This window comes from Pongo abelii, chromosome 15, assembly GCF_028885655.2.
Source record: "Pongo abelii isolate AG06213 chromosome 15, NHGRI_mPonAbe1-v2.0_pri, whole genome shotgun sequence".
NCBI classification, from domain to species: Eukaryota; Metazoa; Chordata; class Mammalia; order Primates; family Hominidae; genus Pongo; species Pongo abelii.
The window spans coordinates 76,609,314-76,628,089 of record NC_072000.2 but is presented as its reverse complement, the minus strand read 5'-3'; the positions used below and the strand labels follow the sequence as shown (position 1 = coordinate 76,628,089).

The window sequence follows — 18,776 nt, the reverse complement described above, 5'->3', positions numbered from 1 at the left end:
GGCATAGCGGATAACGTCCATGGGCCTTAATAAAGGCATCATCTGACAGGTGCTCTCTTGGATTACCAAATGTCCCCAGGGCAAAAACAGCACCCAAGGCCACCATCATATCTATGGATGTTTATGTTAGCATGAATCTTGGCCCAGTAACTCTTTATTCTCTTGTTAACTCTCCAGTGACATCAAGTGAATTTTTTTTTTTTTTACCAGATTTTGTAATTGTTCTCATTCAGACAGTTGGTCTGAGTAGGCTAGTCTACCACTCTCCAAAGCAGAACCTCCAAATCAATTTTGATTATATAAATGTATATATGGTTATGAATTCATGCCTTTGCTTCTGTTGAGGATATTTAAACAAGTTCTAAAAGCTCTTACTGGAGAAAAAAATCTGAAAAAATCAAAGCAATGGAAGCATTATTGAAATAAATATACCACTTTTCAAAGTGAATATTTGAAGAGATTATTTTATGTATGTATAAATTCTGGCATACTAATTAAGAATAAATTTTATAACTAATTGATTTAATTCCATCACAAATGTGGAAATAATATGATTAGTTATGATATCCAAAAGATATTTTAAACTACATTAGACCTGCACAAATACAATTTATAACTTTATTAAGCAATTTAAGCTGAATGCTTATTAAATAATTCTACTGTATAAGTTCATGTTAGTATAATTTGCTTTCAAAATTAATATTATAATTTATATTTTTTACAATAAAACTTTGGAAGAAAACTGTAAACTTTTGCTTGTTTCTTTTTTCAGTTAATGAATCTCAATTTTTCTAAAAAAAATCATTGTGTCATTTACTTTAAACTATAATGTGTTTAGTGTAATTTTGGCACTGTATTAGTTTTCTACGGCTGCTGCAACAAATCACCACAAACTTTGTGGCTTAAAACAAGAGAAATTTATTATCTCACAGTTCTGGAGGCCAGAAGTCCACAATTGGTTTCACCAGGCCACAGTCAAGGTGTTGGCAGGGCCATACTTCCTCTGGACGTGCTAAGGAATCTTCTGGTGGCTGCTGGCATCCTTGGCTTCTGGCCACATCACTCTAATCTCTGCCTCTGAGGCCATATGGCCTTCTCCTCTTCTTTCTATACTAAATTTTCCTCAGACTCTCATTTGTAAGGATACATGTCATTGCATTTAGGGCACACCCAGATAATCTAGGACAAGCTTGCCCAACCCATGGCCCATGGGCCACATGTGGCTCAGGATGGCTTTGAATGTAGCCTAACACAAATTAGTCAATTTTCTTAAAACATTATGAGATTTTTGTGTGTGTATGTGATTTTTTTTCTAGCTCATCAGCTATCATTAGTGTTAGTGCATTTTATGTGTGGCCCAAGAGAATTCTTCTTCCAGTGTGACCCAGGGAAGTCAAAAGATTAGACACCCCAATCTAGAATAACCTACCCATATCAATATACTTAATGTAACCATACCTGCAAAGACCCTTTATCAACAAATGTTTACAGACGTAAAGAACTAGAAGCTGATATTTTGGGGGACCATTATTCAGCCCTCTATGTGCATCCAACAAATTATCTCTATTTTGAGGCATTTTTAAAGTTCTTTCTTCCAATAATACAGAAGCAGAAGAAGAGTAACAAAGACTAAGAATACTGATTAACTTTGGGCAATTCTCAGGGAATTACTAATTTGGGTAATCTATTTCTCTATTTGTGAGAAAGAGATAGAATTGGGATGAATGAATTGAAGCAAGAGGGAGGCAGGGAAGTTCATTATAAAAAAAGTTTCTAAAGGTCAAAGTTGTCCAAGGATGGAATGAGTGATGATGCCATCCATCATTGCAAGTTATTAAAACAGAGGCTGTTTCTTGTTCTTTGGTTTTCTAATCTGGAAGTACCACAGTGCAATGGTTTGGATGTCCCCTCCAAAACTCATCTTGAAATTTAATTACCACAGTAACAATATTAAGAGATGGGATCATTAATGAATGACTAGATCATGAGGGTTCCATGAGGTAGATTCAGTTAGAACATCTTGAGAAAAAGTGAAAAGCATTAACTTCAGAATGAATTAATGCAGTTATCCTAGGAGTGGGTTAGCTATCCAAGGAGTGGGTTCCTGATAAAAAGGCTGACCTCGTGTCCCCCATCCCCAGTTCACACACATGCTTCCACCTTCCACTTTCTGCCTTCTGCCATGGGATATCCCTCATTAGATGCTGGCACCATGCTCTTGGACTTCCCAGACCCTAGAACTGTGAGAAATACATTTCTCTATTCTTTGCCCAGTCTGTGGCATTCTGTTACAACAGCAGAAAACAGACTGAGACACACATCTTAAGACAAAACCGGTGGCCTAGATTAACTCAGAGGTAGATTCAGTTAGAACATTCTGAGAAAAAGTGAAAAGCATTAACTTCAGACAGGCCTTTACACATATCCTGTGAAGAATTACAGAAGATCAGAGTCAGAATGGACTACAAATATCATTTAATCCAAACCTATCAATTAACAGATGAGAAAACTGAGGCCCAAAGAGGTTGGTGACTAGCTCAAGGTCACACAGTGGCCAACTCAGGTCACATAGGCTGTTTGGAGCCTAGACTCCAAACTGTATTGCCAAGAAACTGTAAGAAAAATACTTTTAAATGTTTAGGTAAACATAAAGCTATTAAAAATAAATTTGTGGATAATGAAAAGACAGAAATGTATTCATGAAAAAATGTGTTAAGTAACATAAAAATGCATGTATATACCTTGGATATTTTCTGAAAACTATTTGTGCAAGAAAATTTCATAAGGAAGAGCTAGGTGGGCATAATTTTATTTTATTTTTTATTATTATTACACTTTAAGTTTTAGGGTACATGTGCACAATGTGCAGGTTAGTTACATATGTATACTTGTGCCATGCTGGTGTGCTGCACCCATTAACTCGTCATTTAGCATTAGGTATATCTCCTAAAGCTATCCCTCCCCCCTCCCCCCACAACAGTCCCCAGAGTGTGATGTTCCCCTTCCTGTGTCCATGTGTTCTCATTGTTCAATTCCCACCTATGAGTGAGAATATGCGGTGTTTGGTTTTTTGTTCTTGCGATAGTTTACTGAGAATGATGATTTCCAATTTCATCCATGTCCCTACGAAGCACATGAACTCATCATTTTTTATGGCTGCGTAGTATTCCACGGTGTATATGTGCCACATTTTCTTAATCCAGTCTATCATTGTTGGACATTTGGGTTGGTTCCAAGTCCTTGCTATTGTGAATAGTGCCGCAATAAACATACGTGTGCTTGTGTCTTTATAGCAGCATGATTTATAGTCCTTTGGGTATATACCCAGTAATGGAATGGCTGAGTCAAATCCATTCCTCTATTCTTTGTGAGAAAGAGGTAGAATTGGGACTAATGCAGTGAAGCAAGAGGGGGCTGGTAGGTTTATTATTAAAAAAAAAAAGTTTCTCAAGGTCAAAGTTGTCCAAAGATGGAATGAGAGATGACATCCATCATTGCAGATTGTTAAAACAGAGGCTAGAGAGCACTCTGTAGGGGTCTTACACATTCCAAAATTCATACAGGCTGTAGGAAATAAATATGAGAAGCTGCTGAAAATAGAGGATCCTGAGTCCAGACCCACAGGGATGTCCTGGGAATCTATTTTTAACAAGTTACGCAAGTGATTCTCATGTTCAGGGAGAACGCATCAAACACCTTTAAGAAACTGTTGCAAACCAAAAGTCTAAAATTTTGTGCATGAGATCATTGCAAACAGTTTGCAATGGTAGTGAGGAACCCAGATTCCAGTCTTGGTTCTGTCCTTAACTGTGATTTTTGAGGACATTACATCAAGTCTCTGGGACTCAATCTTCCTGACTGCAAAAATAAGTGAGACTAGATGTATCTTATGGCTCTTACATGCTAGGAATTTGTGTTTCTGAGGGTGGTGTGGAAGAAATCAATCTCCAAAGTCCCTGGAAAATTCTTCATGACATTCAGGTGATGGAGAATTATCCTGGAACGACTGTCTATGACAGCTGGGCAAAGCTGCACAATCTGGCTGCTTTCCTGGGGCTGGCAGGCATTCTGCCCAGGATACGTCTATCACCTGCAGGGCAGGTGGGGCACGCATAGAGCTGGCACGCTGAGGTTGGAAACTCCGAAGACTCACCATCTTGGCTCCAGTGATCATCTTTGTTACCTACTTACTATTCAAAGAGGGTCTGAGGAGGTTCGTCTGTGGTCCTGAAAAGGGATTGGTAGGGTGGCTCTGAAGTACCCTTTCTGTGGGCACCTTGCTCAGAAATCTTAAGCTTCTGGAAGATGAGATGGTTTGTACATGACTTCCCCTGCAAAAGCCAATGAGCCTTGGACTTTGATCTAATGTTGGGTTCTTCTTTCTTCCATATTTCCTTCTCTCTCCAATTCTCTGTTTTTGCTCAGAAATATTTATTTGCTAAACCTCACCCCTTATAGCTCTTAATTTTTCACTTTCTAAGAGAGGGATTGTATTCTAATGGCTGTCTCTTGTGTTTGGCCTTCTCCCAAACATATCTATCCCCTAACTCAGTGCATTTACTCCCTGGGCCAGCCTTCTCAATCCCAACATTTCAAACCCACAGGTGAACCAACAGGCATTCCTTCTCCCTCTTCATCCCAGCAATACCTGTGAATTCACCTATGAGTTTGTTCTGATCTGAGCAGGGAAGATAATTTCCCGTACATATTGGTGGGAAAATTTCAAACTCAAAATCGTAGAAGATGTGGGGTGGGTGAGCATGTTATCTCAAGGCTGGGTAGCAGATAGACTGTATTAACATGGCTTATAGAAGATGTGAAAATTGTAGTTCCCAGTCATGACCCTGGAGTCCTGGGTCACTCAGACTCTGATGACTCTCAAATCCATACATATCTCTTACATAAAATGTTCTCCAGGACTTTGGCTCCTCACTTCCAAGCTTCTCCTAAACAGTGCTACCCGAATATCCGTTCAAAACCTCAAGCTTAGCATAATCAAGACTGATCTTGTGTCTTCTCGCCCAAACCCATAACTTCCTCAAGTCCTTATATAAAGGAGGTATAGGAACCTCCTTTACCCAAAACAGGTTAGATCAATATAGGTTATTTTTATTCAATGTACTCATTTAAATTTATTAACATTTTATTAGATATTTATTATTAATAAAGATGTAGCCAATGAAGTTAGATCAGACATATGAAAGCCAGAAAGATGAAGAAGAGAAACATTTGATGAGAAAAGGTTTTGCTTTCAGCACATAAGATCCAAACAGGTGCTTTCAGTCCAGGCTCTGTATGGTTTCTTCAGGAATTCATCAGACAAATTTAATTTGTAAGATGGAAGGTCAAGAAATGCCTACCACCTCTTGTGTCACTGTTCCAACTGGTAGACATCGACACCTTAGGAAGGTTGTAAACAAACATACCACAAAGCCTGCTTTAAAGGGACTCATGTGGACGAAATCACATCCCTTCAACTCTGATCTTTTTGTATCACTTGGTACAATGGTTCCCTTCCATGTCACCTGTGAATTCTGGAAAACTGTATATCAATTTTCTGCTCTGCTTATAACTATACCTCCCCTGTTATCTCTATCCTCATTACCCATAAATTCTTTTTCCAAATTCATATTCCCCAGGTCTACAATTTTTCCTTTATTTCAGTTTTGACTTTTTTGGCAAGTACATTCTTTTTCTAGAATGTTCTCTTTATGCTCTAAAACTTTCCATTTAGAGTTTCTTGTCCAGGCTCATTTGATCCACTATAAAGGTACACATCTGCATATTGCTATATGTTTGTTGATTTATTTGCTGTAGGTCATTAAGAGTTGCTTCTCTTTTTGCCTTTGGGATGATCTGGATACGTTGGCAAAATTTTCAACTCAATGTAGTAACTTGACAGCATACAGACGGGCCTTGCAGCAAGATGCTACTTTTTATCAACATTATTCTCCGACTTTCACCGTGTTGCTGAGAAAGTGGTGACAAGCAGCTTCCCAGAGCTTCTGAGAGTGACAGAGTCTTGGATGCACTGGGACATGCTCATGCGTTCCTCATCAATATCATCTTTGGAAAGAAGCTTTCACCAGCAGACTGTCATCATCGTGCCATTGGTCTCCATCTTCTTGCCTTCCTCCATTGAAATCACTTGCTGTTTATTTAGCAAAGTCACATGTAGGTATGGACAGTATGTTATGTAGCAGTGCAAGAAATAAAGACACTGCTGATTAACCAGCCTTATAATGTCCATTATTCTTTCATCTTTACTTTCAATTTTTATTAAAGAACTGGGGTCCCAATACAGAAAAGAAAAAGTTATTCCCCCAGCTGTTGCTGTTGAAATGGAAGCTCCAATGTTGGAGTATCTGCTGGTATCTGCTGGTTTGTGATGGGAAACTGGCTATTTCTCAAATGGCTAGAAAGTCTGATGGAGGCTGCTGAGCTGGTGGAAAGGCTGAAGTGTGGGCTGATTACTGTCCCATGTAGATACAGCCTCTCTTGCCACAGTAACAGGGTGGCCATGTATTAATGCATTTCCACTTTAGGTTTGGTACCCATGGGTCTCAGTGACCTGGATTTTTTCTCTATGTAGTTCTCTACTCTAGTGCCAGCAACTAGAGATAAGCATGAGATTTGTCTTCTGTCCTGGGGCTTGACTGGTCTTAGGAACCACCTCAACACCAGCCTGAGCTGTGCTGGCCAAGTGCAGGACCTGATACTGCTAAACAATAGACACCAGCTAGTGATTAGTCTGTGCAGTAGTTAAGTAGGTGAGAGTGTTGGCAAAATGCATTCTAACTAGATAGAAAAGTCTGCTGATGCTACCAGTTTCTGAGCCCATTAAGAACTCCACCATATAAATAGAGTTTTTTTGTTTGTTTGTTTTGTTTTTTAGCTTTGTCCACTGACAAGTGATGGTTAGATTGTTTCAGGGCTATTGTCAGTTACCACTCATCCATTTGTTTTTCAGATTCTTGAGTTTTGTTGCTATCGTCTCCTGTATTGGGAGACTATTCTCCATGAGTTTTTCACACATCTGTACATCTTGAGAGCGAGGCACTGACTGCCCTTTGTACTGGACTATCTTTTCAAGATTTTTAAGGATGTTTATTTCCCATGATAGATCACTGTAATAGAGGCCTCCAACTTTCAGATCATGCTTTTAAAATAAAAATCTTTTAATATAATTTTTGTGGGGTTTCAGAAGAGAAAAAGTTAAGTGAATGTATTCAATCCATGATATTAAGGTGTATCCATTTTGGATGAGTTACCCTCTGCTCTATCTCAAGTTAGCAGGTTGTATCAATCATACCTTCTACTTTTTCCTCTGATCTCTTGAACCCTACTGCTACCGTCCTTACACTGGTGGCCCAGAGGAACAGATCTTGCTATTTACTAGCTGTGTGACCTTGGAAAAGTTACTCTTGAATTAGCAGTTTCCTCCATTACTTGGTAGAGATAATAACAGTTTCTGTCTCACGGGGTTTTTATAAGGATTTAATGATGCGTGGCTGTACAGCCATGGTTTCAGTTGATGCTGTGGTTGTTGTTAATATGGCCTTATTTCTCACACACGTTCCCTCATCCAGACTCCATAACTAGTCTCCACACTCCTCATTTCTTCCTGCTTAAACTTCCATCCACTTCATGGATGTGATTTCCCTCTTATTTAAAACCTCTGATGGCAGTCCATCTGAACAGGGTAGATGGGTTACCTTTGAGATAAAAGTAGCCCCACCTTTGAGACAAAGTCTACAAGTCTGCATTCCTTTATAATCTTTTATTAGGTGTAATTCTTGTATCCTTTTCATTCCTGTGGCTGTTCTGCCAACATGCTCCTCTTCTCAAACGCATACACACATAAATGTGTTTTAAACTCCAACCACACAAACAAGTTTATCCTTACTGAAACCTGGCATGTTTCTCATATATTTGGGCCTATGAAAATTCTATTTTCTCTACATGGAATGACTTTTCCTGGGTTTCTACTTATGTTTAAGGCCTGGTTCTAAATTACTGTCTGTGGTAGATTGTTATGGTAATGCCCTCCAATGAATCATGTCTCCCAGTGTCAACATGATGTTGCCACTCTTACACCAGGAGGTGGAGTTGGTTTCTCCATCCTCTTCAATCCAGACTTTGCCTTGTGATTTGCCTTGAAGAACAAGACATGGCGGACTTGACATTGTATGAGTTCTGGAGCCTGGGCCCTAAGAGGTCTTGCAGTTTTTATCCTCTCTTGCAGTTTTTGTCCTCTCCTGCTTGGAACCCTAAGACCAAGAGGCTGTGAAGAAGCCCAATCTAACCTATTGGCGGATACAAGGTGACATGGAGAGGAACTGAGACCCCAGTTAAGAGTCAGCACCAAGGCCAAACAAATGAGTGAGGCCACTGTAGACCCTCCAGCCTCAATTGAGCCATCAGATGACTATGGCCTCATGGCTGAGACCAGCAGAACTGCCCAGATTGCCAGTTCATGGAATCATAATCATAAGAAACAATAAATCACTGTAGTTGCAAGCCATTATAGTTTGTGGTGGTTTGTTATGCAGCAATAGATAACTGATATACCTTCTCAGAGAAATATTCTAGATATACCCAATAAAAATTCATGATTCTCTCTCCTGGACTCAAATGGCATTTTGTCCATTCTTCTATTATGGCACATAGCTCATATAATCATTGATCTACCTCTGTCTGTTTCTCTCACTAGATTAATAGCTTTTGAAGAGCAGGGGTCAAGTCTTTGTTCATCTTTATATAGTCTGTGACTACTCTAGAGCCCGGCACATAGCAACAGCAGGCATTTATTACTCAAGTCATAAACTCACCATCTCCTCCTGAAACCCTTTCACTTGCCCTCTTGGACTCATGATGAATCAGAAGTAAAATTAGTTAACATTCCTTTCATCTTCTCGTTCTTCCCCAATGGCCCTGCTTCCCTGCAGCCCTCTTAGGTGGTGGCTATTTTCCCTCCCACACTTTATATACCATGGGGTTTACAGGTAGATAAGTGACTGTTGTGCTTCTAATGGCTACTTTCAGACTACCTTCATCCCCTACCTCTTCTCTAAAACACACTCAGCTTTGACTCCCATATCATCTGATTAAATCACCTGTACCTCTTATCGTGAAAGTCATCTGCTGATCCCCGGTCCTCTGCTTCTCATTCCATAAAGATTTTAACTCACAACCACCTTCTCTAACACTCCCCCAGTAGTGATTTCAATATTCACACAGCTCAGTCTTCCAGTATCATGGCCTCTCAGTTCCTTAACCTCCTCTCCTCCAAAAATCTTACCCTCTATCCCATTTCAATCCCTTGTTCCTATGGTTATAGCTTATATTATTGTCCCTGCCAATAATAACAATCTTTCCAGAATCTCAATTTCAAACGTGCCACCATCTAATCACCATCAGCTCTCTTACTCTTGCCTCTGAAAACTCCAAAATTCCTTTGCCACTTGACTTACAATTTGTTGTAATTACTACTCTTCATGGTTCCTCATCCATCTCATGTTCTTGTTTTCATCCTTACTCAAATAAATGTAATGGCCAATCATTTTAGTTACTCTGCCTCTATCTTGATCTATTATACCCTCAAACTTGCTATAACATCAATTAAGTCCACTTTCTACCTGAGGCATGCCCAAATCCACAGAGCTAAATGTGGATGGGGAAAAAATTATCTGTCTTTAAATTCAAAAATATTAATCATCCTAAGAAGGTCGCTGTATTAGTACATTCTCACACTGCTATAAAGATCTGCCCAAGACTGGGTAATTTATGAAAAGAAAAAGAGGTTTGATTGAATCACAGTTCCACATGGCTAGGGAGACCTCAGGAAACTTACAATCGTGGTGAAAAGGGAAGCAGGCATGTCTTACATGACAGAAGGCAAGAGAGTCTGTGAAGAAGAAACTGTCAAACACTTATAAAAACCATCAGATCTCATGAGAGCTTGCTCACTATCGTGAGAATAGCATGGAGGAAACCACCCCCATGATCCAGTCACCTCTTACCAGGTGTCTCCCTCGACATGTGCAGATCATGGGGATTACAATTTGAGATGAAATCAGAGTGGGGACACAGAGCCAAACCATATCAGTCACAATCAAAGTTCTATTTCCCTAGTCCAGTCAATCTCTACTCTCCTAGTTGACTAATTTATAACTTATGATCTCTCCTCAAACTTGCAAAATCTCTACCACTTTTGCTTTCCAGATTACTAGGAACATAGAGACAATGAGAAGTTCTATAAGCTTCCACCACCTCCCATCACATCTGCCCACTTATTTGTACATCTCTGAATCTATTATGCCTCCTTTCTTCTTCTTTTGTTTTGTTTTGTTTTGTTTTGTTTGTTTTTTTGAGACAGAGTCTCACTCTGTCGCCCAAGCTGGAGTGCAGTGGCGCGATCTTGGCTCACTGCAAGCTCCACCTCTTGGGTTCATGCCATTCTCCTGCCTCAGCCTCCCAAGTAGCTGGGATTACAGATGCCCGCCACCATGCCCAGCTAATTTTTTTGTATTTTTAGTAGAGATGGGGTTTCACCGTGTTAGCCAGGATGGTCTTGATCTCCTGACCTCATGATCCGCCCACCTCAGCCTCCCAAAGTGCTGGGATTACAGGTGTGAGCCACTGTGCCTGGCCGCCTCCTTTCTTCTTTCTATGAATAAACTGCATGTGTTTCTAGCTGAAACTACTCACCAATATGCATGTTAAATTAAATCCTCCCTTATCTATTCATTAATATCACTCCTTGAAGTTTTCCCATTCTCCTGCATCATCTCCCCCCCTCGACTGAGTCATTTCTGTAATACAAACATATTATCTTTTTATTAAATTAAAAATCTACCTGTTCTGACCTAATGTACCCCTTTAGATATGACTGCATTTCTTCATTTTACAAGGGAAACTCCTTCCAAGATTAACTGTCTTAGCACCTCGAATCGCTCTCCTCATCTCAGGTTGGAACACACCCAATAAGGATTTTTGCTCCCAGTGTTTCACAGAATGTGCGCTTACCAAGGTCAGCAATGAATTCAGCATTGCTAAATGCAATGATCAATTCTCAGCCCTTAGCTTCTCAGCATAGCTATAGTAGGTCACTCCACTCTTCCTTAAAACACTTTCTAGAAAAATTGGCGTCCAAGAAATTATATCCTCTTCATTTTTCCTCCTTGTCTCCAGCTACTTGTTCTCAATTTCTTTTGCTGTTTTCTTCTTCTCTCCCTCACATCTATAGATTGGAGCACCCTGTGTTTTAGGAATTGGACTGTGTGTTCTATCTACACTCACTCCCTTGGTGACCTCATTATTCCCATGGCTGATGGCTTATGAAGCCAGCTCAGACACTCCCTTAAAATCCAAATCCACATACTGAAATACCTACTTGTCATCTCCAATTTAATGTCTAATAGGTCACTAAAACTTGACCTGTCTAAAATTTGTCTTTTGATTTCTTACTCTTCAGCTAACAACTGCCCCCCACCCCAACCCCTGGTGCCCCATCATAGTATTCCCCATTGAAATTAATAGCAACCCCATTTTTCCAGTTGCTGAAGCCAAAAAGTGTGGATCATGGCTAATTCCTTTTTTTTTGCTCACATTCCATATCTGATCTATCCCCTAATAATGTCTGTTCTACTCTATTATTCTGTTCTCATGCTGCTAATAAAGACATACATGAAAGTGGGAAATAAAGAGGTTTAATTGACAGACAGTACAGCATAGCTGGAAAGGCCTCAGGAAACTTACAATCAGGCAGAAAGGAAAGCAAACACATCCTTCTTCACATGGCAGCAGCAAGGAGATGTGAAGAGTGAGGTAGGGGAAAAGCCCCTTATAAAACTATCAGATCTCATGAGAACTCACTCACTATCATGAGGAAAGCATGGAGGTAACCAACCCATGATTCAACTACCTCCCACTGCATCCCTCTCAAGACACATGGGGACTATGGGAATTAAAATTCAAGATGAGATTTGGGTGGGGACATGTTCAAACCATATCATTCTACCCCAGTCCCTCCCAAATCTCATGTCCTCACATTTCAAAACACAATCATGCCTTCCCAATAGTCCCCCAAAATCTTAACTCATTCCAGCATTAACCCAAAAGTCCAAGTCCAAAATCTCATCTGAGACAAAGCAAGTCCCTTCTGCTATGAGCCTGTAAAATCAAAAGCAAGCTAGTTACTTCCTAAATGCAATGTGGGTAAAGGCATTGGGTAAATATACCTGTTCTAAATGGAAGAAATTTGCCAAAACAAAGGGGTTACAGGCCCCATGCCAGTCTGAAATCCAACAGGTCACTAATTAAATCTTAAAGTTATGAAATAATCTCCTTTTACTTCATATCTCACATCCATGCTATGCTGATGCAAGACGTGTGCTCCCACTATCTTGGGCAGCTCTGACCCTGTAGCTTTACAGGGTACAGCCTCCCTCCTGGCTGCTTTCACAGCTGGTGTTGAGTGTCTGCAGCCTTTCCAGTTGCACAGTGCAAGCTGTGGGTGGACCTACCATTCTGGGGTCTGGAGGACAGTGGCCCTCTTCTTACAGCTCCTCTAGACAGTGCCCCAGTGGGGACTCTGTGTGGGGGCTCCAACCCCACATTTCCCTTCTGCACTGCCCTAGCAGAGGCTCTCCATGATGGCTCTGCCCCTGCAGCACACCTCTGCCTGGACATTCAAGTGTTTCTATACATCCTCTGAAATCAAGGTGGAGGTTCCCAACATCAATTCTTGTCTTCTGCACACCCACAAGACAAACAGCATGTGGAAGCTGCCAAGGCTGGAGGCTTGTACCCTCTGAAGCCATGGCCCGAGCTGTACCTTGGCCCCTTTTAACTATAGCTGGAGCAGCTGGGGCACTAAGGGCACTAAGTCCCTAGGCTGCACACAGCAGTGGGGCCCTGGACCCAAGAGGAAAAATAAACATTTTTTCCTCTTAGGCCTCTGGGCCTGTGGTGGGAGGGGCTGCCTTGAAGGTCTGTGACATGCCCTGGAGACATTTTCTCCACTGTCTTGGCAATTAACATTTGGTTCCTCCTTATGCAAATTTCTGCAGCCAGCTTGAATTTCTCCCCAGAAAATGGGTTTTTCTTTTCTACTGGTTCGTCAGGCTGCAAATTTTCCAAACTTTTATGCTCTCTTGTGTCCAGAGATGTCAAATGTCACCTCTTGAACACTTTGCACTTAGAAATGTTTTTCTGCCAGACAAATGGGATCTAATTAAACTAAAGAGCTTCTGCACAGCAAAAGAAACTACCATCAGAGTGAACAGGCAACCTACAGAATGGGAGAAAATTTTTGCAATCTACCCATCTGACAAAGGGCTAATATCCAGAATCTACAAAGAACTTAAACAAATGTACAAGAAAAAATCAAACAACCCATCAAAAAGTGGGCGAAAGATATGAACAGACACTTCTCAAAAGAAGACATTTATGCAGCCAACAGACACATGAAAAAATGCTCACCATTACTGGCCATCAGAGAAATGCAAATCAAAACCACAATGAGATACCATCTCACACCAGCTAAAATGGTGATCATTAAAAAGTCAGGAAACAACAGGTGCTGGAGAGGATGTGGAGAAATAGGAACGCTTTTACACTGTTGGTGGGACTGTAAACTAGTTCAACCCTTGTGGAAGTCAGTGTGGCGATTCCTCAGGGATCTAGAACTAGAAATACCATTTGACCCAGCCATCCCATTACTGGGTATATACCCAAAGGACTATAAATCATGCTGCTATAAAGACACATGCACACGTATGTTTATTGCGGCACTTTTCACAATAGCAAAGACTTGGAACCAACCCAAATGTCCAACAATGATAGACTGGATTAAGAAAATGTGGCACATATACACCATGGAATACTATGCAGCCATAAAAAAGGATGAGTTCATGTCCTTTGTAGGGACATGAATGAAATTGGAAATCATCATTCTCAGTAAACTATCACAAGGACAAAAAACCAAACACCGCATGTTCTCACTCATAGATGAGAATTGAACAATGAGAACACATGGACACAGGAAAGGGAACATCACACTCTGGGGCCTGTTGTGGGGTAGGGGGAGGGGGGAGGGATAGCATTAGGAGATATACCTAATGCTAAATGATGAGTTAATGGGTGCAGCACACCAGCATGGCACATGTATACATATGTAACTAACCTGCACATTGTGCACATGTACCCTAAAACTTAAAGTATAATTAAAAAAAAAAAAAAGAAATGTTTTTCTGCCAGATATCCTAAATCATCTCTCTCAAGTTCAAAGTTTCACAAATCTCTAAGACAGGGCCAAAATGCCACCAGACTTTGCTATAGCATAATGAGGGTTATCTTTGCTCCAGTTCCTAACAAGTTTCTCATCTCCATCTGAGACTACCTCAGCCTGGACTTTATTGTCCATATCACTATCAGTATTTTGGTCAAAGTCATTCAACAAGTCTCTAGAAAGTTCTAAACTTTCCCACATCTTCCTGTCTTCTAAGCCCTCCAAGTCTCTAGAAGTTCCAAACTTTCCCATATATTCTTGTCTTCTTCTGAGCCCTTCAAACTGTTCCTACCTCTGCCTGTAACCCATGTTCCAAAGTCACTTCCACATTTTTTTTTTTTCTGAGGCAGGGTCTCACAGACTGGAATGCAGTGGTGTGATCTCAGCTCACCACAACCTCTGCTGCCTGAGCTCAAGCGATTCTCCTGCCTCAGCCTCCCAAGTAGCTGGAATTACAGGTGCGTGCCACTACCACCGAGCTAATTTTTGTACTTTTAGTAGAGATGGGGTTTCACCATGTTGGCCAGGCTGGTCTTGAACTCTTGACCTCAAATGATCCACCTGCCATGGCCTCCCAAAGTGCTGGGATTACAGGCATGACCCACCATGCCTGGCTGCTTCCACATTTTCAAGTATCTTTACAGCAGTGCCCCACTATCTAATAACAATTTACTGTATTAGTCCATTCTCATGCTGCTAATAAAGACATACCCAAGATTGGGTAATTTATAAAGGACAGATGTTCAATTGACTCACAGTTCAGCATGGCTGAGGAAACTTACAATCATGGCAGAAAGTGAAGCAAATACATCGTCTTCACATGGAAGTAGCAAGGAGAAGTGCAGAGTGAAGACAGGGGAAAGCCCCTTATGAAATCATCAGATCTCATTAGAACTCACTCACTATCATGAGAACAGCATAGAGGTAACTGCCCCCATGATTCAGTTACCTCCCACAGGGTCTCTTCCATGATATGTGGGAATTATGGGAACCATTATACAATTCAAGATGAGATTTGGGTGCGGACTCAGCCAAACCATATCATCTACCTTCAGACTTGAATCCGAATCTGACTACTTCACACATCTCCAGTGCTGATAGCTTAGTGTATTAGTCCATTTTCACACTGTTATAAAGAACGATCTGAGACTGGATAATTTATAAAAGAAAGAAGCTTAATTGACTCACATTCAATTACATGGCTGGGGAGGCCTCAGGAAACTTACAATCCCGGCAGAAGGTAAAGAGGAAACAAGGCATGTCTTACATGGCGGCAGGAGAGAGAGAGAGCAAGGGGAAGTGCCACACTTTTAAACCACCAGATCTTGTGAGAACTCACTCACTATTATGAGAACAGCACGGGAGAACCTCCCTCATGATCTAATCACCTATCACCAGGTCCCTCCCTTGCCATGTGGGGATTATAATTTGAGATGCGATTTGGGTAGGGACACAGAGTGGAACCATATCACCTAGTCTGAGGCACCATTTTAATAATAGCCTCCTATCTGGCACCTAAACCCTCAATCCCCCAGGGAATTCTGAATATAATAGAGTGATCTCATTGAAAGGTAAGTCAGAGCATGTCAGGCCATGTGCAAAATCCTGCAGTGAAAAGAGGCTAAGTGATCAAGCTCACCATTCTCATATGGCTTCATCCCCACTCTCCTTATTTTCTTGACTCTACTATAGCTGCCCTGGCTCCTCCTCACAGATCCTCAATGTTCCAGGAACTCTCCTGCCTTGGGCACTGAGCTCTGGCTGTCTGGAATGCTCTTTCCCTCAATATCCATATGATTCAATCCCTCATCTCCCTTCTGTCTTTACTCAAATGTCATCTTCTCAAGGAGCTCTTTCTTTAGCACCTATTCCAAAATTGCAACACCCCAACACTTCCCATCCTTTTGTGTATTTTATTTTTCTCCTTGGCCTTTATCACTACCTAAAATTCTGCAAGTTTTCCTTACTTATTTCCTCCTCTACTAGAATACAAATTCCATGAGGGTAGAACTTTTTATCTGTTTCATTTACTTCTGAATCTCAAGTCCTTAACAATGCTTAGAAAATAGTGAACACTCAATAAATATCTAAATGAATAAATTAAAAAAAATGAATGACCAAGTATATCGTAAAAAGAACCGGAGCACTTTGGGAGGCCAAGGCAGGCGTATCACCTAAGGTCAGGAGTTCGAGACCAGCCTGGGCAACACGGTGAAACCCCGTCTCTACTAAAAATACAAAAAATTAGCCAGGTGTGGTGGCGGATACCTGTAATCTCAGCTACTCAGGAGGCTGAGACAGGAGAATCGCTTGAAACCAGGAGGTGGAGATTTCAGTGAGCTGAGATCATGCCACTGCACTCCAGCCTGGGTGACAAGAGCGAGACTCCATCTAAAAAAACAAAAGAACCAGAGGAAATTTTAGAAATAAAAAATAATTGAAATTACATACTTAAAGTCTGGACTAAAGGGACATTATTTTTCAAAGAAAAGCAGGACATCGACAAAAGAGAGATACTTCGTGGCTCATTTATGACGCTAGCATAAATTTGATACCCAAACCAGCAACAATGGTAAGAAAAACAACAGATCAATGTGGCCTGTGAAATAGATACAAAAATCTTAAACGTTATTGAACAAAATCCAGGAATGTGAAAAATAATATAGTAAAATTACATACATAGTCTATATTATACTATATATTATACATGAATAATATATATAGTAAAATTTCATTTACATAAATTTTAAAATTAGAGAACACTAACAATACAAGTATCCTTCATTACCCAAATCTATCTGGGCTCTATTTTGGACTGAATGTGTCTCCTCCAAATTCATATGTTGAACTCTAATCCCCAACATGATGGCATTAGGAGGCCTTTGGGGGAATTTATGAAGGAGTGCCCCTCACAAATGTAATTATTACCCTTTACAGAGAGGCCAGAGAGCTATTTAACTTAGTTTTTTTTTTTTGAGATGGAGTCTCACTGTCGCCCATGCTGGAGTGCAGTGGCTTGACCCCTGCTCACTGCAACCTCCACAGTTCAAGTGATTTTCCTGCCTCAGCCTCCCAAGTAGCTGGGACTACAGGCATGTGCCACCACACCCAGCTATTTTTTTTTTTTTTTTTTGTATTTTTAGTAGAGACAGGGTTTTGCCATGTTGGCCAGGCTGCTCTCAAACTCCTGACCTCAGGTGATCCACCCACCTCAGCCTCCCAAAGTGCTGGGATTATAGGCGTGAGTCACAGCGCCCGGCCCCCTATCTAGCTTTCTTTCCACCAAACAAGGATACAACAAGAAGTCAGCAGTCTACAACCTGGAATGGGCTCTTACCAGAACCTATGATGGTACCTGATCTCAGACTTCCAGCCTCCAGAACTGTGAGACATAAATTTCTGTTCTTTATAAGCCACCCAGTGTAGGGTGCTTTGTTCTAGCAGCCTGAGCTGAGTAAGACAGTACCTGAGTTCAAACAGTGACAGTCTCGATAATGAGCTGGGATACTTACTTCCACTGGGTCTATTTATTTTTTAAGTTAATATACAGTAATATTGACTCTGTGCGTGTGTGTCTGTGTGTGTGTGTGTGTGTGTGTGCTGTTCCATGAATTTTGTTGTTGTTGTTGAGACAGAGTCTCGCTCTGTTACCCAGGCTGGAGTGCAGTGGCGGGATCTCAGCTCACTGCAACCTCTACCTCCCAGGTTCAAGTGATTCTCCTGCCTCAGCCTCCCAAGTAGCTGGGACTACAGGCACACACCACTACACCCAGCTAATTTTTGTATTTTTTAGTAAAGATGGGGTTTTGCCATGTTGGCCAAGGTGGTCTCAATCCCCTGACCTCAGGTGATCCCCCTACCTCAGCCTCCTAAAGTGCTGGGATTACAGGCATGAGCCATCATACCCGGCCTGTTCCATGAATTTTGGCCTATATATAGAGTCATGTTACCATCATCACAATCAGTATACAGAACTGTTCATCTGTTCATCATCATCATCTCATAAAACTCCCTCCTGCTGTCCTTTGCAGTCACACTCGCCCTGCAACTGCCAGTTGCTGGAAACCACTGATCTAATCTTTATCATTACGGTTTTATGATGTATAGAATGTTGTATACATGAAACCACATAGCATGTAACCTTTGAGACTGCTTCTTTCACTCAGAAAAATGACCTAGAGATTAATCCAAGTTGCTGCCAGTATCAATAGTTCCCTGGTTTTTGTTGCTGATTATGGGGAGGCTACAGTTTGTTTATCCATTTACCCGTTCACTGAAGGACATTTGGGTTGTTTCCAGTCTTTGGAGATGATGAATAAAGTTGCTATATTCTTCAGTATACTTCAAAAAAAGTTGCTATAAACCCTTACATACAAGTTTTTGTATAAACACAAGTTTTCATTGCTCTTGGGTGAATACCCAGGAGTGGGATTGCTGGTTCATATGGTAAGCATTGTTTAACTGTGTAAGAAACTGCCAAACC

At 40.9% G+C, this 18,776-nt stretch overlaps 1 protein-coding gene across 6 annotated transcripts in view; it reads right to left on the bottom strand.

Moving 5' to 3' along the window:
* RGS6 (regulator of G protein signaling 6) overlaps positions 1–18,776 on the bottom strand; it is a 641,289-nt gene that overhangs the window by 199,775 nt on the left and 422,738 nt on the right.